Raw genomic sequence first — 17,175 nt, forward strand, 5'->3', positions numbered from 1 at the left:
GTGGCGGATGGAATTCGCGAAACAGTATGTATCCAAGACAGCAGACTTCTGGGATACTGTATTGTTTAGTGATGAAGCAAATTTAATATCGTGCACAATGATGGTAGGATCTTGGTCTGGAGAAGATCGAATACAGACCTCGACCGAAACAACATTCAACCCACTGTGAAACACGGAGGTGGTGGAGCGATGGTATGGGGCTGTATGTCAGTCTCCGGTGTCGGAAAACTAGTGTTTGTGGAAGGTACCATGGACAGATTTGTGTATATGAACATTCTCGAACAGAACTTACAACAGTGTGTTGACGCCTTGGGTGTTCCTAGAAATTATTACTTCCAACAGAACAATGATCCCAAACATACGGCGCAAATTGTCTGGCTTTGGTTGCTCTACAACACTCCACACACTCTTAAAACACCAGCTCAGAGTCCGGAACTGAATCCCATCGAACACCTGTGGAGTGAGCTGGAAACACGAGTGAGAAAAAACATCCGTAGTAAGGCTTCTTTGAAAGAGGCTCTCCTTCGAGAATGGGAAGGTATCACGTCGGAAACTACAAAAAAATTGGTCCATTCCATGCCATGGAGGTTGCGAGAAGTAATACATCGGAAGGGTATGCATATGAAGTATTAAACATGTTCTGGCTTTGTTAGAAGTGTCATTTTCTGTTAATGTATTAATACTTAATTCCCAGCGCAGTAGAGAACTTGGTAGACGGTTTTGTATTTTGTTTTGTAAAGGCTTGTTCATTCTCGTTCTATATACCAGTATAGCTGCATTGGCGACTGGCCAATGTGTATAGTGCACATCCATTAGTGTTTTTGGTTTCGTATTGTCAATAAAGGCACTTTACTTTTCCACGCTCTAGTGTATGAATGCTTATATCCATTACTGTATGTGTCACATTCTAGTGAAACAAACGAGCGTCGGGGTGATACAAACAAATGAGATACGAAAAACCACCAGCTGTATAAGGGAATGACGACAATTAAAATTTGTACTTGATCAGGTTTCGAACCCGGAATACCTGTTTTACGCGAGCGGTCACCTTAACTGCTTTGGCTACCCGTCCACGATTCACGGCCAGACCCAATACCATATTTATCCGCCGATACTAGACGGCTACTTGCAATTAAAATGGCCTCCCATATGTGGAAAAGTACAGATTGAGATGCAGGAACGACAGTGTTGAGCTGTCAGACGATACACAATCGCATACTGATATTGAGACAACAACAAAGCCCATCGTTGCAATTTTTGGCAAGTTCGTACAGGAACCGGCTTTGTCAGATGAAACAAGGACTGCAGTTGCTTGTGATTCGTTACTAAGTAGAATTTTCTGGTATACAAACAGTGATGGAATTTGGTGACACCATACACAATAGCCAATGGAAATTTGCTACAGAAGTCAACCACAATCAACTAACGACTGTTCCAAAAAGGTCCCGCAAAGTCTACGTGCACATGTTGCCATGGTGATGGCGACTTAGGCCGAGCAGAGAATGTTTGTGGCTGAGCGAAATGGTTCAAATGGCTCTGAGCACTATGGGACTTAACATCTTAGGTCATCAGTCCACTAGAACTTAGAACTACTTAAACCTAACTAACCTAAGGACATCACACACATCCATGCCCGAGGCAGGATTCGAACCTGCGACCGTAGCAGTCCCGCGGTTCCAGACTCAAGCGCCTAGAACCGCACGGCCACCGCGCCCGGCTCTGTCGGAGCGGACTGATTTTCAACACAGCCTTGGCACTGTGACATAATCCGTTCTATTTGGATGTTCATAACCTGCCAATCATAGTGTCGACGCGCTAACTGTTTTTTACGAACAATCCCCCACTATCCTGCAACACTTCTTCTTGCAAAGCCTTAGGGACACGTGACTGTCCACTGTCATTTTGAACAAGAATCACACCTTGCTATATAGCGACCGCTATGCCGACGTGCAAAGTATCGACGTACTACAAAGTTCTTAACACAATGCAGTGAGCGAGGTCGAGATGTGCGAATGTATTGTAGCAACATGTTCAAATCAGAAGCCGGCCGGTGTGGCCGAGCGGTTCTAGGCGCTTGAGTCTGGAACCGCGTGACCACTACGGTCGCAGGTTCGAATCCTGCTTCGGGCATGGATGTGTGTGATGTCCTTAGGTTAGTTAGGTTTAAGTAGTTCTAAGTTCTAGGGGACTGATGACCTCAGATGTTAAGTCCCATAGTGCTCAGAGCCATTTGAACCATTTGAACTGACGATGCAGTTTAGTAACCTGATGGTATATACCCCTCAGGGTCCTTAGAAAACTTAAAAAAAAAAAGACAGATGTCTTATTCTTGTTTTTGCTGCAATTTATTGCGCTACGCTACGCTCCCATTTGTAAAAAACCATTGTAAAAACCAAAATAAACAACTACTATTCGCTTTCACTATCACGATCTCGTCGAAATCAACAGTTTAACTTAATGGCCGCTTGGCGCGCTGCTGGCGCGGAAGGCAACAAAATGGAGGCGAAGTGTCGCGACTGTTATGATAGACTGTGGTAGCAGTGTGCTGCTGACGTCACAGCCGTGGCCTGCAGAGGACGCTTGCTGTCAGCGACACAGATCGCCTACGCAGCGTCCTCTCACCAGCGCGGAAGCTGCCACCTGTGCATCAGCGCCGACCACGTTCAACAGAGTGACGCGTGTTTTGCCTCGCTGAACCGTGACAAAGCATGTGCCGAAGCTGAATAAAGCATTCTTTACTGTCTGCAATATTTCCGCCGCGCCCTCCGGCCCGTCACCACCGCTACTCATCCTATCCAGTTTCAACACCACTTGTGCCCTGTGTGTGTAATTTAAATGTGTCGTTACATCTACGTGTGCTTTGCGCTGTATCTACGCCGTAGAAAGTGGGTCTATCTTCTTGTTGCATGTATCGATGGAGACTGGCATAAGATCCCCACTTGGTAGTGTTTACTGCACAATAGCCAGTTCATGCCACTTTGCCTACAAATTTTAGCACATTTCCCAGGTAGTTTTGCAGAAAGTTTTAATACTAACATTCATCGCTGTCATAAGTCATTACGCTCTTTGCTGAACCTCATGATCCCATGAACGAAGCATCTACATGCCGGATGGTTACCAGGTTTTCTTAGAGCCTGCTGAAGAGGTAGGCCGGAGATGATCTTGATTTGATCCACCCATATGTTCGCTGTTCTCTCCCTCGGTCTCTTGCCTTCAGTCTTTCATTTCATGATTTTCTTCCGATTTTCACCATATCTTCTCTAAATATGGCCAAAGGATTGAAGAATATTTTGGTTCACAAAAGAAGAAAGGTGCCTGGAGATATTGCGTTCCTAAACAACATTTGTTATTCTTTCGGTCCATTTTGTGCACAGCAGCCAGCCTATGCCAGCAGCAACACTCAAATGCATCAATACGCTGCTCGTTTCTCGCCCAAGTGCCATGTTCAAGTCAGTAAACGCATCTGTTTCAACAATCAGAGCCCTTGTGGTGTTCGTTATCGCTCTGTTCTCTCAGATCTTTACTATCTTGTTCATAGCCATTCGCTGTAGCGTGAACCTTCTTATCTCGTCTTTACAGTTCCCCGTCTAGCAGATGGTTGACCCAAGATGATGAAAAACTGCATGACTTCCAGTTCCCTTAATCGACCGGCGTGTTGCACATGAGCTCCTGCATCAGTTATCGTGAGTTTGAACTTACTGAGATTGATGTCTAACCCGTATGATAATGTCCTTTACTTTTGTCAGTAGGTCATCAGGTTGATCTTCGCTGTTGGCTAGAAGCACGGTGTCACGCGAACATAACAAGCGTTCCAGAATGAGATTTTCACTCTTCAGCGGAGTGTGCGCTGATATGAAACTTCCTGGCAGATTAAAACTGTGTGCAGGACCGAGACTCGAACTCGGGACCTTTGCCTTTCGTGGGCAAGACGGGGCGTGAGTCGTGCTTGGGTAGCTCAGTTGGCAGAGCACTTGCCCGCGAAAGGCAAAGGTTTCGAGTTCGAATCTCGGTCCGGCACACAGTTTTAATCTGCCAGGAAGTTTCATATCAGCGCACACTCCGCTGCAGAGTGAAAATCTCATTCTGGAAACATCCCCCAGCCTGTGGCTAAGCCATGCCTCCGCAATATCCTTTCTTTCAGGAGTGCTAGTTCTGCAAGGTTCGCAGGAGAGCTTCTGCAAAGTTTGGAAGGTAGGAGACGAGATACTGGCAGAAGTAAAGCTGTGAGGACGGGGCGTGAGTCGTGCTTGGGTAGCTCATTTGGTAGAGCACTTGCCCGCGAAAGGCAAAGGTCCCGAGTTCGAGTCTCGGTCCGGCACACAGTTTTAATCTGCCAGGAAGTTTCATAACAAGCGTTATATCGCTGTACTCGTCTTTTCAAAAGCTTTCGAGTGCAGTTTTAAATGTATATCATTCTATTGAAAAATAAAATCGGACATGCTTCAATATCCCAGTTGATAAAGAGTACTAGCCATGCAATAAAATTACGTGCCCCTCTGCGTAATATCGTTTCCCGAAAACATTGTGTCGATATGACTTCACATGTTTTTCGCCGTGATTGACTAATGGCGTGCATCTAGGCGTTCTGCCGATTTGTTGTTTCCCTGTTTATGCACAATATTTAGGCGGCCGACCCACTCGTTTCCTTCGGGTGGCTGGGGTTTTGCTATTATGTGTACTCGCTGCCCGGACTTCAACTAGGCGGTGAAATATTGTTGGTCTGGCGCCACGAGCCATCATCATCCATCACAAAGGAATTCCGTACTAAAGGCTCTAGCCCATAGAGCTAGAAACACACTCAGGTAAGGAGAGCCTCGCCGAAGAATTGCACCTACGAATGGTGAAAAGACATTTACACTATCCTCGTCTCGTTATAACAAGCGTTATATCGCTGTACTCGTACCATGCGTAACGGTGCATAGCACGGTACGCGATTTTATATGGAAAATGGAAATGAGTGTTTGGCGTCATTGGCCGGGAGGCCCCTTGCGGGGCAGGTCCGGCCGCCTTGGTGCACGTTTTATTACATTCGACGCCACATTGGGCGACCTGCGTGCCGGATAGGGATGGAATGATAATGAATACAGCACAACACCCAGTCCCTGAGCGGAGAAAATCCCCGACCCAGACGGGAAACGAACCCGTGCCCGTCGGACGGCAATACGTCACGCTGACCACTCAGCTATCGTGGTGAACCGCGATTTTACATGATGAGACGGCAACAATGTGTCCACATCTGTTATAAGCAGTTACCATATTTCTGTAAAGTACGGTTCAAAATGGTTCAAATGGCTCTGAGCACTATGGGACTTAACATCTGAGGCCATCAGTCCCCTAGAACTTCGAACTACTTAAACCTAACTAACCTAAGGACATCACACACATCCATGTCCGAGAAAGAATTCGAACCTGCGGCCGTAGCGGTCGCGCAGTTCCAGACAGAAGCGCCTAGAACCGCTCGGCCACACAGGCCGGCGTAAAGTACGGCTTTTGTGCTGTAATTTCCTTTCTGTTATGGTGTCCTGTTATGTTTTTAGGCGCACTTGAAAATGGGTCATGCCCGAAGCTAGTAGTGCTGAAAAAAGTACGATTTCAAAATGCAACCCGGTGGAATGCTGTCTTTCCTCGTATCTATCGACGCTGTGGTGTTCACACAGAAGAAAATGATCTACCTATAGTGTCCCGAAAGAATGAGTCCTCAGCCGTCAAACTGGACGGGTGTTACAGTCTAAAAGCCTCGAGAAGGAGGTTGAGGCTGGAACAAAAGTCAAGAATTGCTTATCTATGTTATGCTGACCCAGCATCTGGAAAGATCGACACCAAAAGCGGCGAGAAAATGAGCGTTTCACGAAACATTAGTACGAGCTATGGAAAACAAAAGAGCATCGAAGTCAACTATAATTAGCGGTGTGAGATCAACAGTAGTTCACAGTGTGGCTGGAGTCCAGGTCGCGGGTACACGTAACGGCAAAACTCGACAAACCTGAAGAAGAAAAGGAAACAACAATTCGTCAGAACACGCACAAGCACACCAACAAACGTTTCGATATCTCGAACTCTTCACGAAATGAAATAGGTGTCACGTCTTAGACGACTCAAGCCGTACAGTCTGCAAGTTATTGTTAAGTTCGTGGCAGAGTATACTTCGTACCGATATTAATGACTTTCTTTTATGGTTCGTTCGTGTATTGAGCTACGCGAAAAATAACTGTCTATATGCCTGAACACGCACGTCCTCGATGCTTGCGCTTCTTTGACCTGCTCCTCAAAAGTATCAGCATTGTGAGACACACCCAATAGCATCATGCACTTACACCATTCTTCATCTTAGGAATGATTTTTTTCTGTTCTGAAAATACAGAAAATAAGCCCGCATAAGGATGAAAAATTAATAGCCATGGAAATACTGGAGTCTCAGGCTGTTAGCATTCGCTCAAGATGTTGATGGTGCAACACTGTCCACTTCCGTCAGCGAATATGAATCACATTTAAATTCACATTTTTGGCAGGATAATGACATAGTTAATGAAATCATTTGTATAAAAATGTGCATTTGTAAATTTAGAAGGAAATGAAAAGAACTTATTTAAACGCGACAACAATAGTATTATGATAAGTACATATAGTATTTCAGACTCAACCAGTATGTTGTTACACTTCAGTTAGCGAATAAAATTTTCCTCGTACGTTGGAATTAGTAACTAATGTTTTTATTTAACCTACCCAAATTAAGTACCTGTAGCAGAAATAACCTGACGAACTGCAGAATGAAGTTCAACAACAAAGCTATTTTGTTTGAATCAACAATTAAGACAAATAGGGTGCATATGTAGAGCATAATGATTTGTTTCCAGCCGAATGCGAAAGCATTCAAAGTAGAAATTTTATTTGAACCAAAAGTAAAGTGAAAAGCTTTTCTTATAATTTTATCGTGTTTTTTTATTTGGTGTATCCACAAGTTGTGCATAGAAGTTTAATGAGAGCTCATTATTGAAGCAGTGTACAGAACTTATTTCTGATGCCTCCTTCTCGTTACTCATATACAGGGTGTTCGGAAATTCCCGTTAAAATTTCTAACACATGTAGGAGGGGGGGGGGAGTAAGTAAATAATATTTTGAATACGAAGCCATATCGGAAAAGTCATCCAACGTCGTTACGGAGCGTCAAAGTTATAGGCGCCGGTGCCTGTAAATGTATGTATATATACGGTGATTCCGTGATGATGTTACAGACTTTCAAGGATCTTCGAGACGGATAGATGTATCAATTGTAAGGGTCCCTGGTTCGGAAGCGAACGAGTCGAATGTTACAAGCGAAAATCATTCTAATATGTTTGACAGTGGAATACATGTAACGGTACAGTTGTTGTTGAGAACGTAGGGTATGCAACTTTCAGAGGTTGTAGTATGGACCAAAACAAGAAAAAATATATGTAGTAAACATGCGCTCTAATATACGTATCTGAAGTGCTATGAGCTTGTTTATCTTTCGCTCGTGTGACATACATCTTCTCCATTGAACAAGAGTTCGTAGCTCTTAAGTTATGCTTTTTAGAGCCCATGTTTACTAGACGTTTTTTCTTATTTTGGTCGATACTACCACCTCTGAAAGTTGCATACCCTTAAATCTTAGCAACAACAGTACCTGTACTTGTATTCCGCTGTCAGAGGTGTCAGAACGGTTTTTTCTGATAACTTTCGACACGTTCTTTTCCGATACAAGGGTACTTACCTGAAATTGATACATTTATCCTTATCCATGATCCTTGAAAGTTTTTAATGTCATCACTGAAATATCCTGTGTTTACATACATTTACAGACACAGGTATTTATAATTCTGAGGCCCTATAGCGTCGTTGAATGACGTTTCCGGACTTGGGTTCCTATTCAAAATATTATGTGCTGACTTCCGTCTACAAGACAAAACGAAATGGATGCACGAATGACTGGTGGTCACTAATGTATTGGTGTATCGACAGCAACACTACCCAAGATTATATGTTTGTTGGTCATTGATTTATTTAAACTAGCTAGTGGAATTAATGAACGCCACGTGTGCTGATATCTTATTCACCTTTGTTGCAGTCTTCACCAACTCTGTTTAGCAAACTTCGTTAAGTACAGATAGGATCCATTTGCTTCTTAATACATGAATTTTGCGACCGTTGGAGTGTTCATCTGTTACTGTGAATAGGAGAGACGGAGTAAAACGCTCGGCCAAGGTCTACGGGTCTCATCCACGGTGGTGATGAAGCATTATCTCTGGCTTTGTGCAGGTGAAAAATCCATATCGTACAGTAAAATCTAATTCCGACACATAAGTTATGACCTTCGGAAGCGATCATGCTTCCAAGGTTCTTTTGCGGCGAATGATTACAAGGCATCTATCATTTTTCGCAGACTATTTACAGTCTATGATACATTTTCCTTCTCATCCGTTGCGCCACGAGCTTCAGAACTAGTAATTAAATTTTTTCTGGCAATGAACTGTCGCCAGCGTTGTCCTTTTCGTTTCATTCGGGTGTGAAAGCGCTGAACTTCTTGATTGTTTCACTGTATCTGATGCACTTTCGTTTTCTGTGAGTCTGACTTAGTGAAGAACGTCTTTTGTATCTTGAAAACACACCTAACAAGTTTCTTTAATTGTCATATTTTAAAACTCGGATAGCTTCGTCCAAAGACAATTCGCTGTACTGATATTAATCTCTATTTAAAAAAAAGAAAAAAAGAAAGCGTGAGACAGTGGTTTATCGGAAATAGTTATGGTATCGCCCGCGGCTTATCAAGACGAAGATAAGTGCCGTGTAGCACTCGAAGATATGATACTTAATCAGAACGAATGAAAAGGAATTGTGACAGCGATATGCGCCATCAGTGACCAGAACCCCCCCCCCCCCCCCCTATCCTACCCGGTCCTGACAACATGTGTAACGAAATTCTGATCTGCAGGTTGTTACCAATCCTGAACAGTGATACCAACTATCTCCATCAAGCAGCGATCTTTTGCTCTTCTTATTATAATCGAGATTCTTGTGTCGTATTTTCCAGTGTATCCCTTTCCAGCAACAGCTGATAGGTATTCCTACGTGTTTCGGAGTGTACCAACCTCTCCTTTACTTCGCACCACACGGCACAACAGTGTGCCCCATTGTGTCTGGGACCCAACACTGCTCCAGGAAATATCTCCAGAGCACAAGCGAATCTACAGCGAGGTACTGAAGAATGTCAGAAACGAAATTTTAGTGCATGTTCTTGGAACATGCAATCGCGTATGTCAATAAGGGGAATTCTTCGCAGTGGTGACAATATATTATTCTGCATGTAATGGAGCCATGGAAAGGCACCTGTAGACCAGTTACAAACTGTAATGCCTGACAAAAAAATTGATACTGCCTGGGAAAAGAAGTGAAGCATCCAGAACACATGGTCAGATGCCAATGTAAATTCGTAAACGTATACATCAGTCTCTGGGGGTGTGTGTAAATGACTAGAGCTGCAATCCTCTGTGGCAGGTAGAACGCCCATGAGAGTGCATTAGTGTTTTACATGTTTAACGTTGTTACAAGGCTTGGTAGGATACGTCAGGGGGGTGAACAGCGTCAGATGTTGAGCGATCGCTGGGAAGGACACAGTTGCCATGAACACGTTTGAGGGACTGTTATCAGCACTTCAAAAAGTTTGAAAGGGGCCTTTTTGTGGGTGTCCATTTGGTCGGCTGGCGGAATCGTGCAGTATTCAGATTTGTGGAGCACTCGGATGTGACAGTAACCCGAAGTTGGTGACCATGGGAAATTGAAAGCAGGCATACTCACTGTCAAAGTTCCGATCGACCACGTCTGACCACCACAAGGGAGGGTCGCCGTATGGTGCACCAAGCGCATCTGCGGCTGCCATCTGAGGCAAGTAATGGTCTCATTGCACCGTTCTGTCATCTCATACTCACGGTCGCGGACTAGATCGGACTAAACAATTATAAAAATGGATCTCAGCACTGTGGGACTTAACATCTGAGGTCATGAGTCCCCTAGACTTACAAGGGAACCTCCCCATCGCACCCCCCTCAGATTTAGTTATAAGTTGGCACAGTGGATAGGCCTTGAAAAACTGAACACAGATCAATCGAGAAAACAAGAAGAAGTTGTGTGGAACTATGAAAAAATAAGCAAAATATACAAACTGAGTAGTCCATGTGGAAGATAGGCAACATCAAGGACTACTTGAGCACAGCAGTGCCGTGGTCCCGTGGTTAGCGTGAGCAGCTGCGGAACGAGAGGTCCTTGGTTCTTCCCTCGAGCGAAAATTTTAACTTTTTATTTTCAGACAATTATCAAAGTTCAGGCACTCACACATAATCAACTTCGCTCTCCAAACTTCCAGAACATGTTCAGATTATCTTGGACATATGCAGGATTTGACGGTCTACACAGGGAAAAATTTGAAAACGTTAAAAACATATGTTTTGACAGAGCACAGGGAAAACTGTGCGACTGTGAAACTATTGCATTCATTTGTTGCAGTTTATGTGAAAAACTCTTATGTTTTCATCACTTTTTTGGGAGTGATTATCACATCCACAAGAAAAACTAAATCGGGCAAAGTAGAAGAAAATTTTTACCCATTCGCCAAGTGTACAAGATAGGTGGGTCGATAACATATTCCTGTCATGTGACGTACATGCCGTCACCGGTGTCGTATAGAATATATCAGACGTGTTTTCCTATGGACGAATCGGTTGACCTACGACCATGCGACCAAATGTTTTCGGTTCCCATTGGAGAGGCACGTCCTTTCGTCTACTAATCACACGGTTTTGCGGTGCGGTTGCAAAACACAGACACTAAACTTATTACAGTGAACAGAGACGTCAATGAACGAACGGACAGATCATAACTTTGCGAAAATACAGACAGTAAATTTTTCGCTCGAGGGAAGACTTGAACCAAGGACCTCTCGTTCCGCAGCCGCTCACGGTAACCACGGGACCGCGGCGCTCCTCACCTCACATTGTCCTTGATCTGGCCTATCTTGCGCATAGACTACTCAGTTTGTATATTTTGCTTATTTTTTTCATAGTTCCACACAACTTCTTCCTGTTTTCTCGATTGATCTGTGTTCAGTTTTTCAAGGCCTATCCACTGTGCCAAATTATAACTAAATCTGAGGGGGGTGCGATGGGGAGGTTCCCTTGTTAGAACTACTTAAACCTAAGGACATCACACACATCCATGCCCGAGGCAGGATTCGAACCTGCGACCGTAACAGCAACGCGGTTCCGAACTGAAGCGCCTAGAACCGCTCGACCACAGCGGCCAGCAGACAATTATAGTTCCTTGTAAGCTGCCGTTAACAGGGCTACACAGACTGTTGCATTTTGAGTCACTCCGTGACCGGAAAACATGAACTCCTGATGAATGGCGTCGCGTTATGTTCCACGATCAATCGTGGTTCTGCGCTTCTTCTGATGACCATCGTCGGCGAGTATGGCGGCGAAATATGGGGAGGACAAGGCGAGAGGTCCCAGTCTTCCAATGCTTTGGAGAGGTACAACGGTGCTACTCCTGGGGTCATGGCGTGAGGAACCTTCAAGCACGACTTCAAGTGACGGTAGGATCTGAGACACCAGTGCAGGCGCCGATTCATCACCCTATCGAGCGTTTGTCATACACTGCCTGGCAGAAAAACGAAGAACGCAGAAGAGGAGGAGGAAACGAAATGAAACTTCACGGTTTCAGAGGGTATGCGATGTTACGACAATGGAGTCAAATTGACTGTGAACTTGGCAGCATTAGCTCACTTATCACTATGACGTTGCACCCCCTCTGGCCTGGAAGCATGCACTAATTAATTCGATTGGGAAGGGTGTCAAAGTTGTTATATCCTCTTCTGAGGCAAGCTGGCCCCACAATTTTTGTAAACTATTGGATGCTGGTATCAGAAAATAGTTAATGACCGACCTGATTCCACGCATGTTCCGTCTGAGACAGTTCTGGCGATCTCGCTGACCAAAAAACACATCATCATTCATAGGGACAGGTGCCATGTATGGACGAGCATTGTCCTGTTGAAAAAAGGTAACACGATACTGTTGCATGAGAAGTAACACACTTAGGATGTCCATGCTCTACCCGTGTGCCGTCAGAACTCCTTCCTTCCAACACTGAGTACCTGGTTCGCTTGCAAACTGCAGTTGCCAGACCTATCATACACAGGTGCCTCTTGAGTTCCGTATTCTTCGATCTACAAAAAACGTATGCCATCGACTGGTGGCGTCACATTCTCCCCACATGATAGTTTCCAGATTTTATTCCGAAACGTCCTTCCACCTCAGTTTTTGTGCTTCCACATTTGGAGACACTCTGTTACCTTCACTTTCAAGATAAAGGAACACCACCGCCTTCGCAGTTGCCATGAATGGATTCATCCTTGGAATTGCCCTCATAGCTCATCGCAGTATGTGGCTGATAGATGGTCTCATTACAGAGGCTGTCGCTGAACGCCAAATACAGGAGAACAATTTTAGCCTGTAAATTGTGTTTTGAAGGATATATTCCAATAGAAAACCAGAGCATTTCAGAAATTACTGGTCTGTTCCCTAATCTACTATTATGGAACACGTTTGCTGCTCAACCAGGCTATTATGAATTTTCTGAAGAAGCAAAATCTGTATCGGAATCGTTCTGGATTCCGCAGAACGAGCTGTTGTGAAACTCAGCTCTCTGATTATGAAATTCAGGGCGCCGCAGGCATCGCTACCCAAACTGATGTAGAGTTCTTTGACTTCTGGAAGGCATTCGATTCAGTTCCGTCCTGTAGCTTAGTGACAAAAATGCGGGCTTGCTTAATACCGGACCGGATTTATAAATTGGCGTTTATATCTCAGCACTTAATGCTTTACTGGACGAGATCGTCAGATTTAAAAGTGATTTCTGAACAAGTGAACCATCTTCTACTTACTCCTGGCCTTATCTCGTATCTTCAAGCGGTCAACATATTAATACGGATTTGGCAGTGTTAATAGTAGAGGGTGTCCATATGGCCTTCCTGTTGCCACCCTGGCCCCTCTCTGGGACGGAATTTGTCCACCCCATTTGTTTGTGTCTGGTGTAATCTCACGGTCAAGTGCGAGAGCGTTTTCGCCGGCCATTGTGGCCGAGCGGTTCTAGGCGCTTCAGTCCGGAACCGCGCTGCTGCTACGGTCGCAGGTTCGAATCCTGCCTCGGACATGGGCGTGTGTGATGTCCTTAGGTTAGTTAGGTTTAAGTAGTTCTAAGTCTAGGGGACTGATGACCTCAGATGTTACGTCCCATAGTTCGCAGAGCCATTTGATCCATTTTTAAAGCATTTTCAAAGGGTTTGCAGATCGCTTAACTCAGGCAGGACATAGGTACCAGTCTGGTATTCACCTAGTCGGACGATGGAAACCGCATAATAATCGCATCCAGCCTGCCTGGCTGACATTGGCCCCCGTCATTAACTCGCCGGGTGGATTTCATTCGGGGCTGGGTTGTCTCTTCGAATCCCGGAAGCGGCGTGCTGACGTGCACGGTTGTCATGAAGGAAGGAAGATTAATGTTTAGCGCCCCGTCGCCACAGCACAGAGATCATTAGAGACGTGAAGCTATCCGGGTGGACCAGCATCACAAGGGAGCATTGTAGCATTTATATAGCGCTGTTCGTGGACGAGGATGATGCTATTGTATATAGAGTGCTACTAATGGCAGTAGTCCCTCCTCGACGTAAATACATGTAAAGTATTGCAGATAAATAGGCGTTAAGACCCAGTACTGTATTACTGTTTCATTACGATTTTTTTGTCATGAATCTTGTGACTCAACTGCCCGCCACGATTTCCTCTCTGGGTCGAACCATACAGTTGCAATTGGAACCTACGTCCTTAATTATTTGCTGGATGTATTCCACCCTCGACCTTCTTCTACAGTTTTTACCCTCTGCAGTTCCCTCTAGTACCATGGAAGTTATTCCCTGATGTCTTAGGTGTCCTATCATCGTGTCCCTTCTTCTTGTCAGTGTTTTCCATATATTCCTTTCCTCGCCGATTTTGCGTAGAACCTCCTCATTCCTTAGCTTCTCACTCCACCTAATCTTCAACATTCACCTCTTGCACCACATCTCACCCCGTCACGTCTCCAGGCCGAACCATTTATGTAACGTCCCCTTTGAACAATTTTACACGACTGTGCTTAAACTGACGCACAATATTTTTAGCGCAACGCAATCTGACTTTCAATAATCTCTAGAAGAGAATGGCCCTGACTAACATTAACCTGTACTTTTCACAAATCACTTACCTCACAAAAATCTTCGCTGCTCAAGCTACTGCAGTACAGCGAGCGCCACTACTGCCAGCTAAATAAAAGATTCAAACTATGGAAGGCACTAACTACTGATAGGGATAGTTAGCAAATGAAAGATATTAATAGAGAACAAACAATGTATTTACCTTGATATCATCATATATATAGCAGTTCATGACAAATTACAAAACTCCGCCATCTCTCTCCCCACATCCACCACTGCTGGCGGCTCACCTCCAACTGCGCAACGCTACACGTTGTTCACAGCCAGCTGCCTAACACTACAATGGCGAGTATTACAACAATGAAAAGCAGCCACAGACTGCACACAGCTCAGCCAGTGATTTTCATACAGAGGTGGCGTTACCAATAAAAAAAACCTAAACAGCCTACTTACATAGCCCCCATGCTCCTCACAAAAAAATTTTACAAATTTTTTTTGGGCACTGGCCAATACATATTTGTTAAAATTTTTCATAATCGTAATTACAATAACAAAGAAATCAAATGCACACACTTATTGATACAATGTTGGTCAAAAGCTAACATTTTCTCACAGTCCATAAAGACAGTCCTGATCATTCATCACATTGCAGTGTTTTTCTCAAAGTCTGAGCAGTAAAAGAAAATGCACACGGAAGTAGTGGATTTCCATGCGGTCTTGAAGAAGTAGTGTTGTCCTTCCAACGGAAAGACAGTGCTGACTCTTGACATGCTGACAGGTAATGGGCCACAACAGAGCAAACCCACAGCAGAGTCAGTCGAAGTTTTCAAGAATATTGGTAGGTAGGTCATCACAGAGCAGACCCACTGTAGTCCTGGTAGATATTACGGTATTGGTGGGTCACCAGAGGTGCAGACCCACTGCAGTCCTCGTAGAAATAATGGTATTGATGGATCATCAGTAGACCCACTGTAGTCCTTGTAGAGATAATGGTACTGGTGGGTCATCAAAAATGCAGACCCACTGTAGTCCTTGTAGAGATGGCCAGCAGCCATCTGTTGTGACTGTGCAGGTGCACAATCACCATTGAAGAGTCTTGCGGATAATATAGCAAGTCCATAACCACCACTTGTGCACTCACAAAGTTTTTGAATTGTCCTGAGAACCAGCAATGCTGTTAACCAGTCCCTTGCTGAATTATTAACACACGTGCAAACACTAACAGTCCCTGCTTCTCACATATTGTCCATATACTATGACCAACAGAAACGTGTGCAGTGAAATGTAACTTACAAGTTACCTAATTTGATGACCTGGTGTCAATTACAATTTTATAACATAAGAATACAATTACAAAGGTACAAAATACATCATTAAAGAACATAACAATACAGATAACATTTGTAGTACAGGCTTTACAACAGAATAGAAATAAACATATACATCAATGTTACAGGAATTATGACATAAGTACATACATAAAAGATCAGAATAATTATTGAAATATCGACTTCACACATGAGCATTAAAACAAAACAGAATAAATAATGTCTAACCATCTTTACAAAGAAAATAACATATTATTAATGCAAATTATATTTGAGGATAACAGTATTCCTCATCATAGTAAATGTAGCTTAGTATTAGAAGAGAAAAAAAATTCTATGAAACAGTACACAGAAACAGGAAGAAAACAAATACACATGGGTACACAAACACATAGTGGGATAACACAAGGAAAGGACAGGGTTTCTTTTACTGCAGTATTTTGCAAACAAAACTTTCTTTACTTCTCGGAGATCTCCCTTCGTTCCTCATTATTTCCAAAAAGTCCTATCAATACCTGCTTTCTCTACTCTGTTCATATTTCTTTCAAAATAATTACGGATCATTGTACAATACTCATTTTGGCCCAAAACGTTTTCATATACCTTCAATGCATTTCTTTCCATTCATCACAACTAGTTTCTTATATAGTCTACCCCCTCTTAAGCTAACTTAAATCTACTGAGCTCAGATGCTAAACTAAGGGACGAGGCAATGCAGCAGCACATAAAACAATTAACACAAACAGCAATGACAAAAAAGTGCAGATTTGCAAAGGAAGCAGCATTTTAGAAATTAGCGAAGCAATTGCAATATTACGACTAATATAAGGCAATGTGCAGCAAACAAGAAAAATAAATCTGGCTTAGCAGAGTAACACAAATTAAAATTCAGTAGCACTATGCCTGGCAAACAGCATAACTTATACCTAAACATGACAAAGTTAAAGCAGAAAAAGTATTTCACTAAAAATGGCCATGTCTAATACCTATGTCACATCTTAACACTAGAGTGATGCATCACGAGAACTTACACTAGCAGATAAGTTACCAAATCGTAAAGAAATTATTTATGCAATTCCTGTGAAGGGAAATGTCTATTTATGTGCCCTCGTTTTCTTGGAAGTAGATCATAAATTTCTTATTGACTCGATCTGTAGGCATAAAATAACTATATTAGTACATATATCAAATTTTATTTTAACCAATGCTGCAGTGCAGCTAGAAACTAGATATTAAAGAAAATGAGCAAATATGTACAAAGGACGGCATGAAACATCATTCATTAGCCATATGGCATTTCATAAGGCAGTAAAAATTCTCTCAATTCTCGAGAAAGACGCTTGTCATAATCAGGTGTGCAGATGTAAGTATCTTTCCAAGTAATGAGCGTGTCGTATTAGCGGTGCTTTCTACAAGGAATGTGAATAGCGAGGTTAATGGCCTCCCTTTTTTTTGTTTTTTTTTTTCACCTAATGGCTGTTTCTCCAGGTGGCTGGCACACCTGGCCGCTCGCAACGCATTACGTCACGGTCACGTACCTTTCTTACAGAAATATTTACGACAGCAGTTTCCGCTACAGTGACAGTC

Source organism: Schistocerca nitens, chromosome 2 (genome assembly GCF_023898315.1).
Source record: "Schistocerca nitens isolate TAMUIC-IGC-003100 chromosome 2, iqSchNite1.1, whole genome shotgun sequence".
Lineage (NCBI taxonomy): Eukaryota > Metazoa > Arthropoda > Insecta > Orthoptera > Acrididae > Schistocerca > Schistocerca nitens.